General features: G+C 40.4%; 1 protein-coding gene and 1 long non-coding RNA gene across 2 annotated transcripts in view; one reads left to right on the top strand and one right to left on the bottom strand.

Moving 5' to 3' along the window:
• Positions 1-354: 354 nt before the first annotated feature.
• Positions 355-6,000, top strand: part of cntn3a.2 (contactin 3a, tandem duplicate 2) — a 91,230-nt gene continuing 85,584 nt past the window's right edge. The window contains exon 1 of the mRNA XM_057825756.1: positions 355-726. The gene's annotated coding sequence lies outside the window, so the exon portion shown is untranslated. The remainder of the gene's footprint in view (positions 727-6,000) is intronic.
• The window catches only part of LOC130909378 (uncharacterized), a 32,489-nt gene continuing 31,507 nt past the window's right edge, over positions 5,019-6,000 (bottom strand). The window contains exon 4 of the long non-coding RNA XR_009061740.1: positions 5,019-5,223. This is a non-coding gene — a long non-coding RNA (uncharacterized LOC130909378). The remainder of the gene's footprint in view (positions 5,224-6,000) is intronic.

Below are 6,000 nucleotides of genomic sequence, written 5' to 3'. Positions count from 1 at the left end.
TACGTCACTATTTGTAAGATTGCCAACAGCCTCGGGGTGACAGGTATGCATAACTGACAGGAAGGCCAACGCATGGCGTCGGTGTCAGTGATTGGTGGTAATGATGTGATTTGACGCAGGGGGGCGCAGTTCCCTGCCAGGTGCCTTTCCCACCAGCACCTATAGGTGGGAGAGTGCACGTACGTCCATGCTGCTGCTGCTGCTGCTGCTGCTGCTACTGCTGCTGCTCCGTAGCCTTGCTGCTGCGCTGCCCACTTCTCCTTCCTTCCTTTCCTCCTCCTCCTCGCAGGGGGAGCTGACTTGATGCGCATAATAAATCACCTCTGCAAGATTGCCCCCCCCCAACACCTTTTTTCCCCGTCCAAGCCCAATTTGAAAGCTGCGCGCGTTGGATTGGAGACCGTGGAACGATTTCAATGTGATTCAGCGCCACAAGCAACGTGGGTGTTGTGCGTGCATGAGAGCTGTGCGTTTGCGTGTGCGTGGTGTTTTCCTTTTTATTTTTTGTAGACATTTTTCGTGTGTATGTGTGTGATGAGGAGCGGAGGACGAGGTGGGAGCAGCTATGAAGCGCGTGTCATCCCTACTCAATTTCACCTGTATGAACGACCTTGCCATTGTGAGCGAAATGTTCTTAAAAGGCTTTCCGTGGACGATACATGTGTCGCCCTTTCCCTAAGATCTGAATCTGCTCGCTGTTGGAGTCAAGACACTCTAAGATAGGGGGTAAGAAACGCACACACACTCGTGGCACACACGCGCGCGCGCACCTACACACGCACACCCAGAAAAAGGCGACAAAACAAAGCGTGTGCTCGTGCATGGCTATTTTGAACGTGTATGTAAGCTAAAACATTTACATTGTGATATGTCTTAATATGACTTCTAATAAGGTTCACCAGTTCTTGTCAACCTTCCCGGATTGCCTCTATAAATCAAGACATGGCATTCTCTTATTTATTGGATACTGACAAGAATACAGTTAAGAATAGTTTAGAGAATAGGGTGTTATGCCCTCATCCATTTTTTTGGGGGGGGGGGGATGGTAGAACATGCGTTCTTTGCTATAATTTTATTTTGAGCCAGAATGATGCATGGTGTTTTATTAGTAACATAGTGGTCCAGGCTACTCTGGGTGCCTACCTGGCGTGATGCTTGACTGCAGCTTCACTTGTGATCACTCTGTCAAATACGTGGCAGGAACCCAACAGCTACACATTTCACGCCCAGCTCGGTCTCAGTGGATTGCATTACAAATGATTTTATGCTCGTACAATGAAGGACCACCTCCTGCAAAATTGAATGAGATCCTGTGCTGTGCAAGTGTCCTTTTGCACAACATCTGCCTTTACAAAAATAATACCATACCAAGTATTAATCAGGGCTGTCAAATTTACTCACAATATTTAGGCCTACTGTCATTTAGGAAGTGCAGCAGTTCGCTGTTAATGATTAACATTAAATGACATTATTTTCTGTTGTAGTGTTCTGTTAGATATTACTGATCTTTTTAAATAAAATAAAAAATATCAATAATTTCATTGGCAAAATTGCTGAATTTGTGTAGTTCTTGTTCAAATACAAAGGCAAGTTGCAAAGTGTGTCAACAAGCTGCCTCAAATCACTTCAGATATTGCAATACTTCGCTTACTGTATTGGGAAGGCAGATAATTGGAAAGTACCTCTTTCTGTTTCTTGTGGTGTATTCAATATGTTTTCAAATATTTTTTACATCCGCTCTACTTTTCCATTGTCAGGCGAATGTGCAGTACATAACAGTATTTGTGTGTTACATGTTTCCATTCAGTTATACAGTATAACTCAAGGTTAGGCAAACAGCAACAGAACACAGAAGAGCACAACAACCATTACACTAGCCAATAGTAGGATTGCATCCAAAGAATGGCAATTTGTAGATTGCGCATAACATTATCATGATGACGATCTTTTTTTTAATATATTGTCCAGCCTTAATTTCTGTAAATGGACCAATAAAAGACATTCTTCTGGTGGTGAGGATAACCCCTACATCATCTGAATTTTCAGTAGATAATTGCATACTGGTTTGCCACCATGTCAGCTGAAATAGCTGTGATGAATGCAGCTTAGGCCTTCAAAGTGAGTAGACTCCCACTTAGAGCTACGCTGTTTCTAAAAGCATCAACCAACTTGGATGCTGGCATAGTGTGATGGATGTGGTGAATATCAACATTTTTTTTTCAATTTCATATACATAATGAAAAGAAAGTATCAATTGAAGCTTTCACAACACCTTGCACTGGAATCTTCATTAGCACCATTATTCAGTGCAAGCTCAGAATGTCCGTGGTGTGTGGTAAGCATTGGCATCAGTGCACGTGACATGTGAATGACTAGTCTTCTCCTGCTAATGCTAATTACAGTACCAGAATTTGACATGCACTTGTAAATTCAGTCGTGGTGCCTGGAAAGGAAGGACAAAATAACATTTGCGGAAACATGCCATCTTTGTCAAAACCTCACTCCGAGTCTTCATACGTATGCAAAATAGGCAGGGAGTGTATTACCCAGTGTGCCCTCCACGCATCACTCCTCTGTCTCTCGGTGCCAACCGACTGTACATTGTGCTCCCATCACTGAGTTATGGCATGCAGGACTCTGCAAGAAGGAAGAAAGCATAAAAATCCAATTTGGCCAACTTTGAAGGGGTAAAAAGGCAACAGCACACATGAAAGGTGGTGTAGAAAATCCTGGCTGAGACTCCACGTGTCTGACTTGACATCCAAGGCAGCTGACAAACAATTAGACCCTCTATAAGTAGTGCTGTGAACCAGGCTCTTTTGGGATTAGACCACAAATGAGCCACACATCACGGCTTACGTCTACTCAATAGAAAGTCAGTGAATGTGTGGAGGCACACGTTGTGCGCGTGTGTATGCTCTCTGACATTTTAGTAGATTGGTGTTGACTTCTATCTGTGGGCCTAATGCATCATAAACCACACCCAAAGACATGAATTCTTTCTCTGGTTTCCACATCGTCTTTATGCAGGTTCAATCTCAGTGGCAGTTTACATTTATGCTCCGGACGTAACCGTACACTAAAATATAATCAGGATCTGGTTCGGGGTTCGGTTAATCGGAAATAATGTGTTGAAATGGTTTCATAAAAAAAAAAAAAAAAAAAAAAAAGTAAATGGTAGATCTTGTGGAAATAAATAAAAGCGACCCATTTGGGTGGTATTTCAGATAAGTTTAAAAAAAAATATCTGCAACAATTATGATATCTTAATGAAATTATAAATGAGCAACAAAAACTGTACACAGTGGTACCTCGACCTACGATCACTTCGGCACATGATCTTTTCGACATCCAACGTGAGATTTGACTCGCCATTTGTTTCTACATCCGACGACATGCTCGAAATACAACGACATGACAGAACCGCAGACTGACGCACAGCTGACTTTCTTGTGAGAGAAATCAACACAGGTTTCAAAAAGGTGGTGAAACAAGGAAAAAGTTGACGCTTACCTTCTAAATGAAGATGCAAATTATAGAGAAATATGAGTGTGGGGTGCGCATCAGTGAACTGGCTCAATAATACATCTCCATGGTCCTCCTCCGACCACCGTTCGGCAGTCTAGTTGACAATTATTACTGTGGTTACATCGCCAAAGAAATCGCCAGCTTTGTCAGGTTTTTATCATTTATTTCAGAACTTATCCAACACAAAGCGCTTGCTGTCCGCCGCAATTGACTGTGTACTCAAAAAACATTGAAAGCGAAAGTAAACTCAACCGCACCGGTCCTCTCTGTGTCACGTCAGTCACGCGGTGTGTTCAGGTACAGAAAAAAACGTCCGCCACATTAGAACCTGATTCGATACATTATTACAAGAATTATTGTTATTATTACTATTATTATTATTATTATATTATTCCGATTTTTATTCATAATTAATGTGTTTTGCTTAGGGCTGTCAAACGATTACAATTTTTAATCGAGTTAATCACAGCTTAAAAATTAATTAATCGTAATTAATCGCAATTCAAACCATCTATAAAATATGCCATATTTTTCTGTAAATTATTGTTGCAATGGAAAGATAAGACACAAGAAGGATATACAGTGTATATAATCAACATACTGAACATAATTACTGTATTTGTTTATTATAACAATAAATCAACAAGATGGCATTAACATTATTAACTGTTAAAGCGATCCATGGAGAGAGACTTGTAGTTCTTAAAAGATAAATGTTCGTACAAGTTATATAAATTTTATATTAAAACCCCTCTTAATGTTTTCGTTTTAATAACATTTGTAAAACTTTCAATCAAAAAAATATACTAGTAGCTCGTCATTGTTGATGTCAATAATTACACGATGGTGTTGAAACCCATAAAATCAGTCGCACCCAAGCGCCAGCAGAGGTGGACAAAACATCCAAAAACACAAGTAACAAGTGCACATGACACTGTGCTGTCATTTTAATCTGTTTGAGCGGGGCATTAAATGCGTCAAATATTTTAACGTGATTAATTTTAAAAAATAATTACCGCCCGTTAACGCGATAATTTTGACAGCCCTAGTTTTGCTATGTGTTATTGCCATTTGTAATTGTACCAGCAGTATTTATTAAGGATTTACTGTAGGTTTTGGGGGTGTGGAACAAATTAATGGAATTATAATGTATTCCTATGGGAAAATCCTGCTCGACATACGACCATTTCGACTTACAAACAAGGTCTTGGAACGAATTAACTTCGTAAGTAGAGGTACCACTGTACTTTGAATCCATAGCAGCAAAATCCTGCACATAACAAAGGTAACTATATTCAAGCTTAAAGTTTTGGCTAGAAAGATTAATTTATCCAGCTTTTCTGCAGAAAGATCTGGTTGCAGTGACAATATCAAACTGATGTATTTATTTGTCTTATGTGTAGCGGCACCATTCACGCAGCACACACAATCTCCGTGGAGCATTGTTGACACACAACTTTGGATCCATCCACTTGCCTTTGTCCATTGGTAACTTTATCAGGGAAGCCAAAAAGTTTCCACGCGCTGGCACCGGCAGAAATGTCTCCAGCCAGCCACGGCCTGGCATTTGCGATGATGCCATTTGTCACGCCTGGAAGTTATTTGTGAATCGTCAGTAGAGCTAAGGCGTCAGTGCAGAATCTACCTCAGGACTTTAGTTCCAGACGGAGCGCTTGACCCTTGCTAGAAATAAACCTAATGATGGAAAAAATGCAAAAAATATAACCAAAATAGTACACAAGAGAACTGAACCAAACATGCAAAACCGAAACGGTTCAATACATCCACTTGAACTGTTACACCCCTACTGTATACAGTATAAAACAAATGGTGACAGAACAATGCTTACGCGTTTTCTTAAGGATTGTCCACCTACCATTAAAAATACCTTTTGTTTTATTTGTCTACAAATAGGCTTACTCGATCAATGCGCTTGATTGAGTTGAATGCTTACGCAGTTTATTAATTGAAGCGGCTGAGATAAAATAGAGTTTACTACTTCCCTGCACCCAGCAAAGCAGCACCTGTCTCTAGAAGAACACTTTAACAACATACAGTGCCTTGCAAAAGTATTCGGCCCCCTTGAATCTCGCAACCTTTCGCCACATTTCAGGCTTCAAACATAAAGATATGAAATTTAATTTTTTTGTCAAGAATCAACAACAAGTGGGACACAATCGTGAAGTGGAACAACATTTATTGGATAATTTGAACTTTTTTAACAAATAAAAAACTGAAAAGTGGGGCGTGCAATATTATTCGGCCCCTTTACTTTCAGTGCAGCAAACTCACTCCAGAAGTTCAGTGAGGATCTCTGAATGATCCAATGTTGTCCTAAATGACCGATGATGATAAATAGAATCCAAATGTGTGTAATCAAGTCTCCGTATAAATGCACCTGCTCTGTGATAGTCTCAGGGTTCTGTTTAAAGTGCAGAGAGCATTATGAAAACCAAGGAACACACCAGGCAG

This window comes from Corythoichthys intestinalis, chromosome 2, assembly GCF_030265065.1.
Source record: "Corythoichthys intestinalis isolate RoL2023-P3 chromosome 2, ASM3026506v1, whole genome shotgun sequence".
Lineage (NCBI taxonomy): Eukaryota > Metazoa > Chordata > Actinopteri > Syngnathiformes > Syngnathidae > Corythoichthys > Corythoichthys intestinalis.
Note: the sequence above shows the minus strand (reverse complement) of the source record. Positions and strands in the feature narration are given on the sequence as shown.